A 20,315-nucleotide genomic window follows, 5' to 3' on the forward strand; every position below is an offset into this window, starting at 1 on the left:
CACTATGGCATCCCACCAGCAATAAATGAGAAATTCAATTTCTCCACATCCTTGCCAACACCTATTTTCCATTGTTAAGGCTATAGTCATCCTAGTGGGTGTGAAGTGGTATTTCATTATGTTTTTTGTTTGCATTTCCCTAATGACTAACAATGTTGAGCATCTTTTCAGGTGCTTATTGGCCATTTGTATATGTGCTTGGAGAAATGTCTATTCAAACCCTATGTCTGTTTGAAGTACACTGATTTTTTTAAAACCACATTCTTGCTTTCTGGCACAATGAAATGTCCCAGTTTCACTTTATACTTCACCTCCCCCAGAGTGAGAATCCAGAATTTTTCCAAGTTGCCTTAGGTCCTTTTTGGAGGAAAAGTTATTCAGAAATAACAAGGCATGTTCAATATTACTAGAATGACGTTGCTTCTAAACCTCTTCAATGAGCAGAGTTACAAAATCTGTTAAACCATTGTTCAGTCTGATACCTTCTATTCAAATGTAATAACACAGGTTTTTCCTCCCTTCCCTCTACTTCATATTTGTATCATTCTTCTTTTTCCCACAGTGATAACCCTGGTTCCCAATAACTTCTATATGTTTACTCACTTGCTCTGTCCTACAATATATACAAAATAGTTGCAGATTTACTATACTAATTCCATTATTAATAATAAACATATTAAGTTCAAGAATATAGAGCACTGAGTTTGTACAATTAGAGTCCTTAATCAAAAGTTACTTCAAAAAAAAAAGTTACTTCAAATAATTATTTTTTCCCAGTGTGGTTGTGTTATCAATTTTACATAGATATATTCTTATTTTTTAGTTTGGATTCAAATTTAGTGTTCGTCTCTTTATAGTCTTTTTAAATTGTTTAATTTCACTTTTTGTATTGAAGTTTTTTTTATTTTAAAAATAGGCTCTCCAGGGCTTCCCTGGTGGCGCAGTGGTTGAGAGTCCGCCTGCCGATGCAGGGGACACGGGTTCGTGCCATGGTCCGGGAAGATTCCACATGCCGCGGAGCGGCTGGGCCCGTGAGCCACGGCCTCTGAGCCTGCACGTCCAGAGCCTGTGCTCCGCAACGGGAGAGGCCACAACAGTGAGAGGCCCGCGTACCGCAAGAAAAGAAAAAAAAAAAAAGGCTCTCCAACAATATTGACAATGACCAAAACAGGAAATCAAAAAATGACGAAAAACATCTCCCCAATTTAGACTGGGTAACATAAGAGGTGTCATGCACCATTCAGGAAACACAAAATGCCACATCCACTTGGTGGGTTGGTATGTCCTACTTAAAATTACAGAAACCTTGAATTGTAAACCTGCCAGTTAGTAAATTTTAAGGTTTACATATACTGTTTTCAAAAATATATATGTATATATACATATACATATTTGTATATATAAAAATCTCACTATTTATGCTGCTTATTGGAATCACCTCTGGGGTTTTAGAAAACACTGATATCTTGGAGTTCCATTTTCAAATATCCCAGTGTAACTGTTCTGCAGTAAACCCCAGGCATCAGGATTTCTTAAATCTCCCCAGGTGACTCTAGTTATTGAAGCAAGGTTGAAAATCACTGCTTTAGTCTAAAATTAGGTCAGGAATTTGAGGAGCACTCCTAGTTAATAAGAGTCCCCGGAAACCAGGAGCTTAGTGTGGTGCCATGCCCTAAAAAGGTCACAACCTCTGCCCAGGAAGATTCAGGTCTCCTGAGATGAGTTCTGTTCATGTCCCCAGGGAAACAGTAAAGCTAAGTCATTAGAATATACTAGCTGTTCCTCTAGTCAGCATCCATTGACAACTTTGCATGGTCAATACCCTGCGCCTTTGCTTGCCGCTTTTTGGCTGCACAAAGATACTACCAAAACTTTGAAATGACCAAATCCTTTTACAATGGTCAGGTTAATGTCTTAGGCCAAATATCATCTAATCCCTATAAGCAGAAGGGAGACAAAATAAAGCTTTAGTATCCTTTGTTGCAGGACCAGCAATGTTAAGAGGCTGTGTCAGTCACATACATAAGTGACATTAGGCAGCAGACCAATATGTAAAAATCAGGAATATGCAATATAAATTGAAAAACAAGTTTTCATACACAGAACTCTTCTTATTAGCAAGAAACACATGGAACATTTTCTTATTCAAGTGGAAATAGATGCCATATAACCAGAATAAATTAGGTGGGTAAGCAATTTTTTTTTTTTTTTTTTTTTTTTTTTTGGGGAAGCAGGCTCAGCGGCCATGGCTCACGCGCCTAGCTGCTCCACGGCATGTGGGGTCTTCCCGGACCGGGACACGAACCCGTGTCCCCTGCATCGGCAGGTGGACTCTCAACCACTGTGCCACCAGGGAAGTCCAGCAATTTTTATGTTAATAACAATGTGACTTAAAAAGAATGTTCTCTGGATGCAAACAATTATTTTAAAATAATGAGCCCATGCTAACAATCTGCATTAGGAACCTATATTTTTATCTACAGAATACATTTTGCTTTCACAAATTTACCTGTTTTAATTAATTTACTATTATTTCTGACCTATTTTATTTTATGGAACTGAAAGGTGCTATTGAGAACATAATTGCAAATTCCTTTATATGTCTCATTTCATTCAAGAAAGTTTATCTAGGTATATCACTAGAATCAAATAAGAAAGCTTCCAAGGAAACTCAAAACCAAAGACGATTTTCAGCATCTACACATTTAAATGTGACATTTGATGTCAGTTCTAACTTTAGAAATAATCCTCATGATATTAACCTCTATATTCCATACGCCAGGGCTTCATTAATCAACAAATGATAATGCTGAGAAAAATATATTCATATAGGTATGTAGCTCTGTGGTAGATCAAATATGGCTACAGCAGGATACAAATCAACAAACAAAAATCACTTGTGGTTCTATACACTAAAAACAAACTATCCAAAAGAGAAACAGAGAAAGCAACCTCATTTCCAATAGCACCAAAATTTATAATACTTAGGAATAAATTTACCAAGAAGGTGAAAGATCTATACACTGAAAACCATAAGACATTAATGAAAGAAACCAAAGAAGACACAAGTAAATGGAAAGAACTCATGTTCTTGGATTGGAAGACTTAACATTGTTAAATGTAACATTGTTATATTTGGGTCATCTATATGACCCAAAGTGATCTACAGATTCAATAAAATTGCTATCAAAATTATAATGGCATTTTTCACAGAAATAGAAAAAACAATCCTAAAATTTATATGAAACTGCAAGACCCCAAATAGCCAAAGCAATCTTGAGAAAGAAGAAGAAAACTGGAGGCATCATACTTCCTGGTTTCAAACTATATTACAAAGCTATAGTAATCAAAACAGTATGGTGCTGGCATAAAAGCAGACACATAGACCAGTGGAGCAGAATAGAGAGCCCAGAAATAAAACCAGGTATATATGGTCAACTAATCTTTGACAGGGGTGCTAAGAACACACAATGAGGAAAGAATATTTTATTCAATTAATTGTGCTGGGAAAATCAGATATCCATGTGTGAAAGAATGAAATTGGACTCTTGTCTTACACCGTTCACAAAAATTAACTGAAAATGGATTAAAGACTTAAATATAAGACCCAAAACCATAAAACCCCTAGAATAAAACACAGGAAAAGGCTCCTGACATTAATCTTGGCAATTTTTTTTGATATGACACCAAACACACAGGCAACAGCAGCAAAAATAAATAAGTGGGACTACATCAAACTAAAAAGTTTCTGCACAGCAAAGGAAACAGTCAACAAAATGAAAAGGCAACATATGGGATGGGAGAAAATATTTGCAAACCATATATCTGATAAAGAGTTAACCTTGAAAATATACAGTTGACCTTTGAACTGCATGAGTCCACTTATACACAGACTTTTTTCAATATATGTATACAGTCAGCCCTTCATTTCTGCAGATGCAGAACCCACAGATATGAAGGGATGACTGTAATCAACTTGAGTATCCTCAGATTTTGTACCTGTGGGGGTTCCTGGCACCTATTCCCCACAGGTACCAAGGGGCAGCCATATAAGGAATTCATACAACTCAATGGCATAAAAACAAATAATCTGATTTTACATTGGGCAGAGGACCAGAATAACATATTTTCCAAAGAAGACATACAAATGGCCAACAGATATATGAAAAGGTCCTCAACATCACTAATCATCAGGGAGAAGCAAATCAAAACCACAATGAGATATCACCTCACAGCTGTTAGTATGGCATAACATGTAAAATTTTTCCCAAACAAAGGCAAATTCATAGAAACAAATTCTAGAATGGTGGTTGCCAGGGGTTGGGAGGTAGGAGAAATTTGTAAATGTGGGCCAAAGGGTAAAAACTTTCAGTTATAAAGTGAATTCGGAGGCTCTAATAAACAGCATAGTGACTATAGTTAATAATATTGTATTGTATTCTTAAAATTTGCTAAGAGAATAGATCTTAACTTCCCTCACCACAAAAAAAGGGTAACTGTGAGGTGATGGATGTGTTAATTAACTTAATCATGGTAAACATTTCACAATGTATACATATATCAAATCAATACAATGTACACTTTATATACAATTTTACTTGTCAATTATACCTTAATAAAGTTGGGGGAAAAAACATGGCTACAAATTCTTTGATCTTCTCTCATTGAGAGGTGAGGTCTATATCCTCTTCCCTTGAACCTGGGGAGCTCTTGACTGCTTGGAACAATAGAATACTGCACAAATATTTCCGTGCTAGAGTGTGGGCCCAGGCATTAAAAGACTGGCAGTGTCCATTTCCTGCCTCTTAGAACCATACCATGGGGCAATTCAGCTGCCATATTAGAAGTCCAGCTACCCTGAGACTGCCATGTCTTCAAGAAGCCCAAGCCAGAATAAAAGGCCATGGAAAGTGAGATCCATGTAAAGAGAGTGAGAGACGGGGAGCCCCAAGGCTCTAAGTTTGTGAATGACAAACCCATCTTGGTCCAAACCCTCCCCACTGAAACCACGGGGATCAGAGAAAAAGTATCAGTCAAGCCCTTCCTGAATTCTTTATCCACAAAACAGTAAGCAAGTAAAATGGTTGCTTTAAGCTACTAAATATGGGAGTCATTTATTAAATAGAAATAAATGCAACAAGCTCAGCTGCTTTCTGACTGCCTAGCAGAGATGTAATGAAGAGCATAGATAACTTGGGCTTTTCAAGGGAATGTTACCACTTCCACTGGAAGAAGCGGTGGAGTAGCTTTAGGTAGTTTTAGTATCTTTGCAGTTATCCATAAAACTGTACCTCAGAAAATAGAGTATGGGGGCTTCCCCGGTGGCACAGTGGTTAAGTCTCCGCACTCCCATTGCAGGGGGCCTGGTTTTGATCCCTAGTCAGGGAAATAGATCCCACATGCATGCCACAACTAAGAGTTCACATGCCACAACTAAGGAGCTGGTGAGCCACAACTAAGGAGCCTGAGAGCCACAACTAAGAACCAGTGCCACCAAATTAATTAATTAATTAATTAATTAATTTTTAAAAATCCCTTTAATAAACTGGAACAGCAGTATCCTGCCATTATCTTTAAAAAAATAGAGTATGGTCAGTGCGATTAGCTTTTTCAAATCTTTAATTTTCTTGGTGACCTAATCCATTTACCTGATCCCAAATGCCCTTAAAACCCAGTATCCAACTTTATGTCTGTGGTCCACAATCATACTCATGGTGGTTGTACATCCTCACTATTTGTCCAACTTTCATTCTGTGAGTGAAATAATGGTTGATATTAATAAGTATGAATATGTATAGCATGCTTCTAAGAGCCAGGCAGTATGGTAAACACTCTGTATTATCTCATTCAAAACTCTCAGATATCCCATGTGATAAGTTCTATTTCTATTCCAATTACACAGATGAGGAAACTGAGGCTCAGAAAGGGATAGAGACTTGCCCAAAGTCAATGAACTATTAAGTGGTGGAAGAGGGATTCGAACCCAAGCAGGTTTACTCTAGGGCAGACAACACTACACTACTAATGAGTGTCTTTGGATAGTTACTATAAATTTTTAGTTTTGTGGCCTGCAAGAAATGGACCTCATTCACAAATCCCCTTTCGCTGTTGGGTGGAGAGGAGTCAGAGTAAAAAGTTTGGATAAATGTGCACTGCTAGACTTTGATCTAATAGATAGCCATCTTCTGAGTGCATTTCATTTTCTTCCACCTCAGATTACATAGTTTAGTTCCAACTTTGTGGTTTAGCAAGAGATCATTAACTGCATTTGATTGGACAAATACTCCCTCTCAATGTGGACATTAGTAGCTTGCAGTGTGACTGTTAATTCCAGTCAGTTTACATTAGGTTGAACTGGCAAGTTCACTAGTAAAAGGTAATGTATCTCCAAAATAAATGCTGCTTTAGGGAAGCTTTTCTGTCAATCATTATATTCTTCACAGAATCTTAAATGAGCCAACAAGACTCACAGAAAATTGCCCACACAGATATATCAAGCAGATCCTTCCACATCTGCAAGCTAGTCAATTAATTCAATACATTATTAGCCCAGTCAAGAGTTACAGCTAGAAATAGTGACTGTTTCCAAGTTAATATAGGAGTGTGGAACAGGTTGATTTCACAAACAATTGCCCAAAGGAAAGGTCTTTAAGTATTAGTAATAAGTATCTGATTGGATCATGAAGAATGATAGTTAACATGAACCAAGCTTCAGTTTTGCTATTTCTTATACTGATAAATGCTATGGGGGGGGGCTCAATATGAGAAAACATGGTTCACTTGTGTAAGGTTCCTAATGTTGTCATTAACTGCTGTATTTTTATGTATTGTTGCTGTATCTGAATAAATGAAATAAATTATGTGAAAATGACCATTTTAGATTCTAAATATTTATGTACGGCTCTACCACCAGTAAGCTCTCTGAGATTAAGACCTGTTTCTTATTCATTTCTATATTCCTCAGAGCACCCCCAACCCAGTGCCTGGCACAGTTACTCAAAAAAGATAGGATTTGAGTGGAACTGAATTTAAATGTCTTTTTCTTTTAAATAACCATTTTTATATACACACAAAAGGCATGTAGGTATTCAAACTGGGCTAACCTAGTCTACTACATTAATATTACATTTAGCTTTGCTGAGATATAATTTACATACCATAAATTTCACCTATTTGAAGCATATAATTCAATGGGTTTTAGTATATTTAGAGAGTTTGCAACCATCAATCACCTCAATCAATTTCAGAACATTTTTATCACTCCCAAAAGAAATCCTGTACCCACTAGCAGTCATTTCTCATTCTCCCCACCTACAGCCTCTGAAAACCACTAGTCTACTTCTTGTCTCTATAGATTTTCTTATTCTGGACACTTCATAGAAATGGAATGATACAATATGTGACTTTTTATACCTGTCTTCTTTAACTTAGCATAATGCTTTTGAGATTCAGCTATGTTGTATCATGTATCAGTACTCCAGTCATTTTTATGGCTAAATAATATTCCATTGTATGAATATACACATTTTGTTTATCCTTTCATCTGTTGATGCACATGTGGGTTGGGGCCACTGTGAATAGTGATGCTATGAATATCTATTTACAAATATTTGTGTGGGCATAAGTTTTCATTTCTCTTGGGCATATACATAGGAGTTGCTGAATCATATGGTAACTCTATGTTTTGAATGAGTAAATTCTAACAATCTCTCCATAAGTTCACTAATTCCCCCCTCTGTAATCTCCACTCTACTAATGAGCCATCCATTGAGTTTTTATTTATATTGTATTTTTCAGTTCTATGATTTACATTAGGTTATTTTTAATAAATTCTATTTCTTTGTTGAGATTTCCTATTTTTTCCTTTAAGAGAATTTGTAATTGCTTGTTTATACATTTGTATGATGATTGGTTTAAAATCTTTGTCAGAGTGAAATAAGCCAGACACAGAAAGGCAAATACTGTATGAGCTCATTTATGTGTGAAATCTAAATAAAAGTTGAATTCATAGAACTGGAGAATAGAACGGCGGTTACCAGGGGCTGAGGAGTGGGGGGAATAGGAGATGTTGGTCAAAGGGTACAAAGTTTCAGTTATAAAATGAATAAGTCTGGGATTTAATGTACAACATGGTGGCTATGGTTAATAACACTGCAATGTATACTTGAAATTTGCTAGGAAGAAAATCTTAAGTGTTCTCATCACACAAACACTACAATAACTGTAAAATCCCTGTCCGATAATGCCAAGATCTGATTCATCTTGGTGTTATTATCAGTTGGTTGTCTTTTTTATTCATTCATGCTATAACTTTCCTCATTCTAGTATGACGAGTGATTTTCTATTTTATTTTGGACATTTTGGATATTATGAGACTTTGGATCCTATTTAATGTCCCCTTTTTAGCAGGCAGTCCTCTGTTCAAGTTTAGTGTGAGGGCAGTTTGCTGTGCAGGTTTTGCTTCTCAGTGGATCCCAACAACTCTCCTGGCAGCAACACACACTGCTTCATTGCAGACAAGTGGGGTGGAGGCTTAGCTCCCCGCTGGGCTGTGTTGACATTCTCCTGGTGAAAGTGGGGCGCCGACTCACAGCGAAAGCTCAGCTTCCCGCTGGGCCCTGCTGACACGAATAAGGGAAGAAGTTGACTTATTCATATCACCTTGATGCTGCAGGGTGAGGGCAGAAGCTCACTCTTCTAAATGGACCCCTCCGACACCAGGAAAGCAGAGAGGAGGAAGCAGAATGCCAACTAGTCCCACTTCTCACCTCACTCAGCCTCATTGACTGCAGGTGGAGGTGGAGGCACAGCTCACAGTTGGATCCCACTGACACTACCCTGGTTGAGAAATCAGAGCACCACCTGCTACTGCCAGGCAGGAAATGGAAGACCAGGTCCCAGCTCAGCCTCGCTAACACTATCCCTACAGGGGAACCGGAGTGTACCTGCTGGTTGCATTGGGTGGGGGATGGAAGATCAGCTCCCTTGAATAAGCTGCTGACATTACTCAGCAGGGGAATTAGAGTGCTGCCTGCTTCCACCAGGCAGGAAATGGAAGATAAGCTCCCCGTTCAGAAGGTTTGGCGCCTGCCTAGCCCTGCACCTGGAGGAAGGAGAGAATTAGAGTACTACCACCTGCTTCCATGGGGCAAGGTGCAGGCATGGAAGATCAAATCCTCACTCAGCCCCATTGAAATCCTAGAGGTGGGAAGCATTGTTTCCATTGATGTTTGGCTGAAGTATGGTGGGTGTTTCCAATTTTTTTTTATTGTTAAACTACCCTTCTCCAGATCCTTTGCCTAGGAAAAAGGGACTTTTTTCCTCCTTTTGTCTTTGTCTATTGGAAATTCTGGATTAGAGGCTTCTGGAGAGCCCTGTCCAGGATATATGGGAGGTAATAAGGAAATACAGAGAATTCACCACCATGCCATTCCTCAAATCCCAAGGTCTCTAGGCAGTTCACCTCTTTCTTCCCACCTTTCAGAGTCTCCCTATGTTTATTTGTTGTGTTGTATCCGGGGATATGGGAAAATATGTATGATCTGAAATACAAGTGATATGTCAGCTTGCATCATTTGAATTAATTTTTATTCTAGATAACATTTTTAGGCCCTCTCAAAAGTCAAGTTGGCAGTAAAGAGCCCATTTGTGTGGGTAAAACTTGATACAAAATGTCAGCATTGCTAACATGTTCCCTGGAAAATCCCCTAAGAATATCAAAACATTTCTCTTTTTCCCCCCCTATCTTCCAAACATTTTTAATGCTTATAAGAACTGATTTGGTAGAACCTTTTTTTAAAAAAAGTGTAAGTCATCTAAAGATATCTCTGATTCCGTGAACTAGGAAAGAGAAAATAAAGAGAACCACAATGAGTCTAAGCACGTAGTTAAATAGGTAGATTTTTGCCGGGGGGGGGAAAAATAACTAAAGGGTATGCAGCTGACTTCAAAGTAATGTGAGATTAAAAATCTGTATTGCAAAAATGATTTAAATTGGCAAATTAAAATGATACAAAAACGTCAGTTAAAAACAAAAAGAAAAGCCCTACACATTACAGTTGGAGGTTTCAAAACCATTCCCACAGAAAACGGAAGCATCTTGGAAATTAACAGAAATAACAGAGCATGGAACTAGTCTTCGGATTCTCTGCTTACCATAATTCCCTTTATCGGTTTTAGGGCCAAGAAAGAGGCAGACATATTGGCCCTGGTGCAGTTCTTAACCATGAACCCATCTAATATTTCTTGTCTGTAAAACAGAATACATAATAATGCTAAATGTCTGGAGAAAAAGCTGTAAGTTGCCTTCCCCACCTTTCTCCTTGGTGATTATTATTGAAAAAGTTTACCAAGAAACACAACAAAATCAAAATTGACACCAGAATTGTTTTGGTTTCCATTCATCTGTATCCATTTCATTGGTTTGTTAAAGTGGTCTCTGTATACAGAAGGCAAGGGAGATGGAAGAAAGAGGCAGCCCATCCATGTTGGTAGGTGGCAGGTTTAATAAGCAAAGGAACTTACCCACGAGGTTTGTCTTGGGATCTACAAGATGAGTAGATCTTCACACTTGCCTGCCAAAATCTTAAAAATTTATACAGAGGCCTTAACTGAGTTCTGTCCAGATGGTCTCAACAACACACTGTGCTCTCTCTCAAGGCTGCGTCCTTGATAATGGCTCCCACTGTGGGAACAGTGGGCAGAACGTACATTCCAAGGCCAGGGGAGGGGCTGAGGAGCCTCCATTTGCCTGGGTCCAGCCCGTGGGTCAACCAGCAGTTACATCCTCTCAATGACCTCTTCTAACAATTTTCAACCCAAGACAGTTCCAGACGAAGCAGTTTCTCACATAAGAATTTGTGCCTCCCTGGAATTTTCCTACTTCTCAATTAATTCAATTTAGTGTTGATAAAAATAGTGCCTAGGAATAATATTAATTTTCAGCACAATTACAGGAATACAATCTTTTGCATTTCTAAAATGCATAATGAATTTCTACAAGCATTCTGAAGCTTAGATATAGTTAGATCTAATTCCAAACTTTTCATAAATCCAATAATGTTATTAGGGAACAACTATAAGATAGGGGGTTAAAGCAGCACTTTTCATCTGGTGAGAATACTATCTCTAACTTTTAATTATGTTCATTCACTTCTTCATCCAAGATGTAAACAACCCTTCCATCTAGGTCTAGGACAAAAGTGTCATTTCCCAAAATCTATTTCTGTGCACATGACCCAGGCTAGGAAAAAGGAAGCACACAGCAGAGACTGCAAGATGTAATTACTTGAAGAAACATCATGTCTCTTGCTGAGTGAAATCTTACCAACGCAGTTTATTAGCAAGTTCAATAAGTCTTGATAAACAATGGGATTAAACTTTTGAAATCAAAGTAAGAAAAGTTTCTGCTTGCTTTAATAATTACTAAAATAAAAAGGGTGAGCAGCAACTTACAGCTTGTTACAGGAAGGCTTTATGGAAACTGTGATTCTAAAAGGATACCTCTGACTCACTAGAATCATTCCAGGCATACAGAGCAAGATGAGGAGGAAAGAAAAAAAAAACTACCCAGGAAAGGTATTAAGAAAAGAAATATGTTTAGTCATAGCGAAAGGAGGGAGGGAAGTAGCCTAGGCCCAGAGGAAGCAGGGGAAGCAATATAAATGGGACAGGGATTAAAGGGCTGGGAGGTGAGGGCAGGTCTGGATTAGTTTGAAAGGCAATGAGACCAAGTTAAGTGATTTACTAAAGGTCCCCTACTGAGTAACTGGCAGTTCTACTTCCATCCCTCCTATTTTGGGTTTCCTCTTTAGTTCCTTGTCTCTACACCGAAATAGACATCCTATGTGATTTTCTCTCATTGCAAATCTTTTATACTTTAACTCAGAAAGCCGTGTTTAGAGGACTGTGTAGGTGGCTGTTTTTAATGTTGAATTTTTTTTCCTCTTCTTTGGGAAAACTGCTGGTATAGAAAGCTTCTTTGACACAGTATTGAGACAAATAAAAGACAAATGTGTTATTCTACTGAGACGGTTGAAATGAAAGTTTGCTTTGAAGTAAGGTACTAGAATACATATGAGAGAATGCTGTTCTTATCATAAAAACTAGCAGCTGAGCTTTCTTTGCCCTGTCAGAGAGAATGGCAATCTAACGGGGCCAAAGTCAGACTGAGGGAATAGATATTTTTTTTTCCTTAATCATAACTCAACCTAGGACCAGAAAAGGACAAATATCAGAGATACAGAATACATCCCAAATCTGGAGAATATGGTCAATAATCATAAAATTCATGTAAATAAATTTCAAGAATTCAAATTGTCATTGTCTATCGGCAGGAATATTAAAAGTATTAGTGACTATGCCTAAGTATTGTTGAAAAAGTTATTGACTTAGTCCTGTAACTTTGACATAATACAATTTGACTTAACAGAAATCTTTCTATCTTTAGAGTGCAACAGCTTAAATCCATCCATCTGGAGTCTGATGTTTGAAACAGTTACTTCTAGAAGTCTCTGATGATACAAATGAAAATAATTTATAACACAAAGCCTTAAGAAATGACAACAAATACATTCTTGTGTTTTTCTCCCTAGAATTAATTTCACCTTTAATTTCATAACTTACTGACTTGGATTTTTAACACAATATCTATTTTTTTAAATGTGAGTTAGCTTAATACACAATGTTCAAAGAAAACTATTAAATTTAAAGAGGGGGCTTCCCTGGTGGCACAGTGGTTGTGAGTCCGCCTGCCAATGCAGGGGACACAGGTTCGGGCCCTGGTCTGGGAGGATCCTACATGCCGCGGAGCGACTGGGCCAGTGAGCCACAACTACTGAGCCTGCGCGTCTGGAGCCTGTGCTCCGCAACAAGAGAGGCCGCGATAGTGAGAGGCCAGCGCACCGTGATGAAGAGTGGCCCCCGCTCGCCACAACTGGAGAAAGCCCTGCACAGAAATGAAGACCCAATGCAGCCAAAAATAAATAAATATCTTTAAAAAAATTTAAAGAGAAACCTGAAGAGATATTTGCTCAGTCAATACATTTTTCTATGGTTATATTTCTCTCAGTGATTAAAAAGTTAAATTTAAGTGAAAACTTGTTCATTTAAAATTTGTTGAAATAGTTATATTAATTTAAAAAACTTTCCCCAGCTTTGAGATATTATTGACATATATGTAAGTTTAACATTTACAATGTGATGATTTGATACACACATATATATTACAAAATGATGACCACAATAAGGTTAGTTAACACCTCATCCCCTCATCACATTTTTGGTGGGATAAATGACAACTTTCAAGTATATAATGAAGTATTTTTAATCATAGTCACCATGCTGTACAAGAGATCCCCAGAACTTACTCATCTGATAGCTGAAAGTTTGTGCCCTTGACCAACATCTTCCCATCTCCCCCAGCCCCCAGCCACTGGCAACTAATCTTCTAATCTCTCTTTCTCTGAGTTGGGGTTTCTAGATTCCGCATATAAGGGAGAACATACAGTATTTGTCTTTCTCTGTCTGACTTGTTTTCAGTTAGCATAATGCCTTCAAGTAACACCCATGTTGTCACAAAAGGCAGGATTTCCTTTTTATGGCTGAATAATATTCCACTGTGTGTGTATGTGTGTGTGTGTGTGTGTGTGTGTGTGTGTGACACATTGTCTTTATCCATTCATCCGTCGATGAACACAGGTTGTTTCCATATCTCAGCTATTGTGAATAATGCAGCAAAGATCATGTGGGTGAAGATATCTCTTCGAGATAGTGATTCCATTTCCTTCAGATACATACCCCAAAGTGTGATTGCTGGATCATATGGTGATTCTACTTTTAATTTTTTGAGGAAGCTCGATACTGCTGTACCAATTGACATTCCCACCAACAGTGCAGGAGGGTTCCCTTTTCTCCACAGCCTCGCCAACACTTGTTATTTCTTGCCTTTTTGATAAAGGCCATTCTAACAGGTGTGAGGTGATATCTAATTGTGGTTTTGATTTGCTTTTCCCTGATGATTAGTGATGTACAGCATCTTTTCATGTACCTGTTGGTCATTTGTATGTCTTCTTTGGGAAGTTTCTACTGAGTTTCTAATTGGTTTGTTTGGGTTTTTTCACTACAGAATTGTATGATTTCCTTATACATTTTGTATATCAACCCTTTATCAGATACATGGTTTGCAAATATCTTCTCTCATTCCATGGCTGCCTTTTCATTCTGTTCATCCTTTATTTTTCTGTGCCAAGTGTTTTTAGTTTGAAGTAGTCCCACTTGTTTATTGTTCCCTTTCTTGATTGAGCTTTTGGTGTCATATCTAACAAATCATTGCTAAGACCAATGTCAAGGAGATTTTTCCCTATGTTTTCTTCTAGTAGTTTTACAGTTTCAGATCTTATATTTAAGACTTTAATCCATTTGAGTTAATTTTAGTGACAGTGTAAGATAGGGGTCCAATTTCATTCTTTTGCATGTGGATATCCACTTTGTCCTCCTTTCCCCATTGAGTATTCCTGGCCCCCTTGTCAAATTCTAGTTGACCGTATAAGCATTAGCTTATTTCTGGGCTCTCAATTCAGTCCCATTGGTCTATTTATGTTTTCATGCCAGTACCATATTATTTTGATTACTATAGCTTTGTAAGTATATTTTGAAATCAGGAAGTGTAATGCCTCCATCTTTGTTTTTCCCCCTCAGGATTGCTTTGGCTATTCAAGGTCTTTTGTGGCTCCACACAAATTTGAGATTTTTTTTCTATTTCTGTGAAAATTGCCAGTGGAATTTTGATGGGAGTTGCATTGAATCTATATATGGCTTTGGTTAGTATGCATGCTTTAACAATAATAATTCTTCCACTGCATAAACTTGGGATATCTTTCCATTTTTTGTGTGTCTTCTTTGATTGATTGCATCAACGTCTAGTCATTTTCAGTGTACAGACCTTTACCTCCTAGGTTAAATTTATTCTAAGTATTTTATTGTTTTTGATGCTACTATAAATAGGATTATTTTCTTTATTCCTTTTTCAGATAGGTCATTGTTAGTGTATAAACTGCAACTGATTTTTGTGTGTTGATTTTTGTATCCTGCAAACTTTACTGAATTTGTTTATTCTAACAGTTTTTTGTCAGGTCTTTAGGATTTCCTATGTATAATGTCACATCATCTGCAAACAGAGAAAATTTTACTTCTTCCTTGCCAATTTGGATGCCTTTTATTTCTTTTGCATGCCTAATTGCTCTGTCTAGGACTTCCATTACTATGTTGGATAGGAGTGGTGAGTGGACACCCTTGTCTTGTTCCTGACCTTAATGGGAAGGCTTTCAGCCTTTCACCATGGTGTATGATGTCAGCCATGGCTTTGTCATATAAGGCCTTTGTTATGCTCAAGTATTCTCCTTCTATACCCAATTTGTTGAGCATTTTATCATGAAAGGATGTTGAATTTGGTCAAATGTTTTTTCTACATCTACTGTGATGATCATTTGACTTTTACTCTTCATTCTCTTAATATGATGTATCACATTTATTGATTTGCATATGCTGAATCATCCTTGCATCCCAGGGATAAATTCCACCTGATAATGGTGTATGATCCTTTTAATGTGCTGCTGAATTCAGTTTGCTAGTATTTTGTTAAGAAGTTTGCATCTATATTCATCAGGGATATTGGCCTGTGGTTTTCTTTTCTGGTGGTGTCCTTATCCGGCTTTGGTATCAGGGAAACATGGCCTCATAAAATGAGTTTGGTAATATTCCTTCCTCTTCAAATTTTTGATAGGGTTTTAGAAGAATTAGTGTTACCTCTTTTTTAAATGTTTGGTAGAATTCACCAGTAAAACATCTGCTCCTGGGCTTTTCTTTGGGGTGAGGTTTTTGATTATTGATTCAACCTGCTTACTTGTTATTGGTCTGCTCAAAATTTATATTTCTTCATGATACAGTCTTGAGAGGTTGTATGTTTCTAGGAATTTATCCAATTCTTCTAGGTTATTCAATTTGTTGCATATAATAGTTCACACAATCCTTTGTATTTCTGTTGTATGAATTATAATGTCTCCTCTTTCGTTTCTGATTTTTTTTTTTTTTTTTTTTTTTTTTTTTATGCATCGGCAGGAGGACTCTCAACCACTGCCCTCATTTCTGATTTTATTAGTCTTCTCTCATCATGGGAAGCCCTTCTCTCATCACGGGAAGCCCTTCTCTCATCACGGGAAGCCCTCATTTCTGATTTTATTAGTCTTCTCCCATCACGGTCCCCAGGATCTTTCAGTGGTTCCCAGATACCATTCCTCGGTGTGCCCTCCATGTTTTTCCATCATGATTGCAAGATGGCTATTGCAGCTCCAAGCCTCACATCATCACTAGTCAGCTTCCAAAGCAGGGAGAAAGGGAAGGAAGGGGAATTGTTCCTCACGTGCCACCGTCTTATCAGTGAGGACTGTCTTTTGCAAAAGCCTCGGCAGCGTTTTCATCAGTCTTTCCCTCCACCATATGAGAGGCTGGGAAATAGGATATCTGGGCACTCTGGGTCTTTAACATGGAGGAATAGCAAAACCATCAAAAAAGAAAGGGAAATCAAGGTCACTTGGCTATGCTCAAGTATTCTCCTTCTATACACAACTTGTTGAGAGTTTTATCAGCCAATAGTGTCTGCCACATATGATGAGAAAGTAAAGAGCTAATAGAGAGATTAAATGTATTATATATTAATATAATGTAATAAATATATTGTATGTTAGAGAAAAGGGTGATTGTAGATCAATATCTCAGAGGAGAGAGGTTAGGATTCTATCTAGATTCTAGGGCACTGGTGAAGAAACAGCTCATCTTTTGAACCAAGGAGGAAAGAAAGAAATGAAGATGTATAAGTAAGTAGGGGTCAGTGTAGGAAGCTGGGGGTATTTTCACTTGAGATGACCAAGTAGGAAAAGAGACAGGGAAATTAATTCCCCTTTGGAAAAGTCCTGCAAAGCAACACTCTGAATGCAGCCCCAAACAAGTTCTATGCAACACAGACTCTTCTCTAGAACTCAGTTTCTCTGAGCAAGCCTCTCTCCACCCTGAGGGCAACTGCCAGGCATCCTTTCTCATCCCACTTCCAAACAGGTCACCTCTGTAAGACATACTCCTTCAGTAACTGAGTTACAATTTTGGACATTTCTATGACCCACGTATAAACCTAGGAGAACAAAAACACATTACAGCTCTTTTCAGAAAACCCACTTTTCATCTGCTATTTTTAAATGAGAAAGGAAGTGATATATAACTTTGATCTTATAAACTCTATGAGGTCAAAACTTATTCGGGGGAGTGCAAGTAATTAATGCAGCTCTCTGAATTTTCCATTGCAAAAGCCTATATTCATTTTTTCTGCCACCCAGAAAGCTTCTGATACACCTCTCCTTCCATTTGGTTGGTTGGGATCCATTAATGTTTGAAAAAGTTAATGTCAGTTTATGTATACCATAATTATGATATAAAACTGCAAAAACCTATTATGGAACATAAAATAGCAAACTAGTCCTATATTTCAAATATTTATGAAGAATTACACATTTAATATTACCTTCTCCTTCTAGAAATAGAATTTATCAACAGAAACTTTTTTCTGTATATAGAAGTGTTGAATCATAAAAAACATTTAACGTAAAAAACAAATGCTTCGAAATCATTCCCTGGTGTTTCACATTTTTCCATAACTATATCATAATCATGGGCTAACCTATTAATTATCCATTACATACTTTCAAATGATGCTTTTGTTCTTAAGACAAAAATGATGCAACTAGAGATTTAAAGTGAAGTAGACTTTGGAACTATAACAAATACCGTATGCTAAAGTGAAGTAGCTGAGATTATTGCTTAAGTTGTAGATGCCTCGTGAGGAGAAAAAAGTCCAAGGGCCCATTTATTCTTGGACCCAGGGTAGGTGTCTCACTCTTTTAGAGCTGATTTCGGGAACTAAACACAGTAATGTAGAAGTAAAGCTTCTTAGTTAACTCGTAGTCTGACTAATTGTTCCATGGTATTATGAGCTCAGTGTTTTGATGAATAGGAATACAGCCAAATACTTTTCAGAAACTACTTGCTTACAGCTTTTAGAGCATTTATTGCAGGTGGGTCCCTGTGGACTAGTGAACAGAAGAAGATTTCTGACATTTATCAGTTTGAAGATGGTCAGTGCAAATTGACCTCATTAATCCTCATTCTATTAGTGTTAGTTGAAGCCTCATTTGTACTGAAAATTTTATGGCGATATCAATGACTTTAGAAGGAGGATGTGGTAGGAGGATATTGGATATTTAATATTTACAAGTATAGAGTTGGGATAATATCCATTCCATTTTAAATAATTTAATTTGTGTCCACTAATAGACAACTATAACTATTATGCCTGTTTCATAGACAGAGAAATTAGAATAGAATTTGTGTATTATGATAATAACTAGATAAACAGAATCCTCTAATTTTCACGCTCAGTGTCATTTAATCATTCCAAAAGCTTATTATCCTCGGGTAGTAAGACTTTAAATTATTCAGAATTATTATCTTCATGGTTATATGAATATACAAGTAACACACTAAAAAGAAAATCAATTATAGGGCTATATATTTGAGGGTTTTTTCCTTTCCAATAGTGGCAACACATTTCCATGAAGTCATCCTTGGAGTCTTGATTTATTACAATTAAAGTGCCATTTCTGGGCTTAGTGATATAATCAGTTGCTACAAAATAGTTTTTCTCTATCTGGTGATAACTAGAGGCTTTGAGGTTGACCGTGAGGTCAGTTGGACGTTTTCACATTATTGCAAGAACAGAGATATGCTCATGTATCTGTAAGAATGTGCAGAGCTATTTCCAATAGCCAGGACATGGAAGCAACCTAAGTGTCCATCGACAGATGAATAGATAAAGAAGATGTGGCACACATATACATTGGAATATTACTCAGCCATAAAAAGAAATGAAATTGAGTTATTTGTAGTGAGGTGGATGGACCTAGAGTCTGTCATACAGAGTGAAATAAGTCAGAACGAGAAAAACAAATACCGTATGCTAACAAATATATACGGAATCTAAAAAAACAAATGGTTCTGAAGAACTTAGGGGCAGGACAGGAATAAAGATGCAGACCTACTAGAGAATGGACTTGAGGACATGGGGAGGGGGAAGGGTAAGCTGGGACGAAGTGAGAGAGTGGCATGGACATATATACACTACCAAACGTAAAATAGCTAGCTAGTGGGAAGCAGCTGCATAGCACAGGGAGATCAACTCGGTGCTCTGTGTCCACCTAGAGGGGTGGGATAGGGAGGGTGGGAGGGAGGCGCAAGAGGGAAGGGATGTGGGGATATGTTTATACGTATGGCTGATTCACTTTGTTATACAGCAGAAGCTAATGCACCATTGTAGAACAATTATACTCTAATAAAGATGTTGAGGAAAAAAAAAAAGAATGTGCAGGGAAAACAGGAAAAACAGATGCCATCTCAGAAACAGGCCTAAAGGGAACAGAAGCCTTTGGACTTCAAGAATTCAAGGCAAATTCAGAGCCTGGGACACCTTTTGGCTACTCCCCAGCAGGCCTACAACACTCCCCAGTCTAGTGATCTGCCATGAATGCTGATCCAGCTCCTGCTAATGCTACTTCTGCTCTCTCCACTCCCCAAAACACCCCTCTGCTATTTGTTCTACGTCATGGCATCTTCTGTCTCAGAGATTCATACATTTTGTCCCCACTGCCAACTCTGTGTCTCTCTGTATGTCACACAATCAGACCCTAAGAGCATTGATCTGATACTTACAGTCACTTTCTCATATAAAATATTCATACCGGACAGAATACTTTTTTTGGATTTCTCACTTTGTTGATCCCAACTTTCATTCAATAAACCATGGAGTAGATAGATGACCAGCTTTCTCAATGAGGATCTGGTTATCACAAATGCCCATAGTCAATAGAGACCTCTCCAAAAATACACTTTGGTAAATCATCTTCAGTCTGGCTTTACAGAACAACTGAGTTACAATTTCAGGTTCAGTGACACGTAATAATCTCAAAACAAAGTCATTTGTCTACCATCTTCTAAATAAAGAATTCAAACAAAATGCTGTTGAAGTCTCTCTGCTTCTATTCAGGTATAACCAAATTAGGTCAGCAAACACTAAAAAATATATTTAAAATCAATTAGAACATCCATCAATATCTTCTTCTCCTAGACAAAGTAATTAGTCTTTCATTGTGTTCCAACACTTTATTTCTTTCCACTTTAGTACGTTTTCTTTATAAGACTAACTGGTGCCTCAGTGG

This window comes from Neophocaena asiaeorientalis, unplaced genomic scaffold (assembly GCF_003031525.2).
Source record: "Neophocaena asiaeorientalis asiaeorientalis breed wild unplaced genomic scaffold, Neophocaena_asiaeorientalis_V1.1 scaffold161, whole genome shotgun sequence".
NCBI classification, from domain to species: Eukaryota; Metazoa; Chordata; class Mammalia; order Artiodactyla; family Phocoenidae; genus Neophocaena; species Neophocaena asiaeorientalis.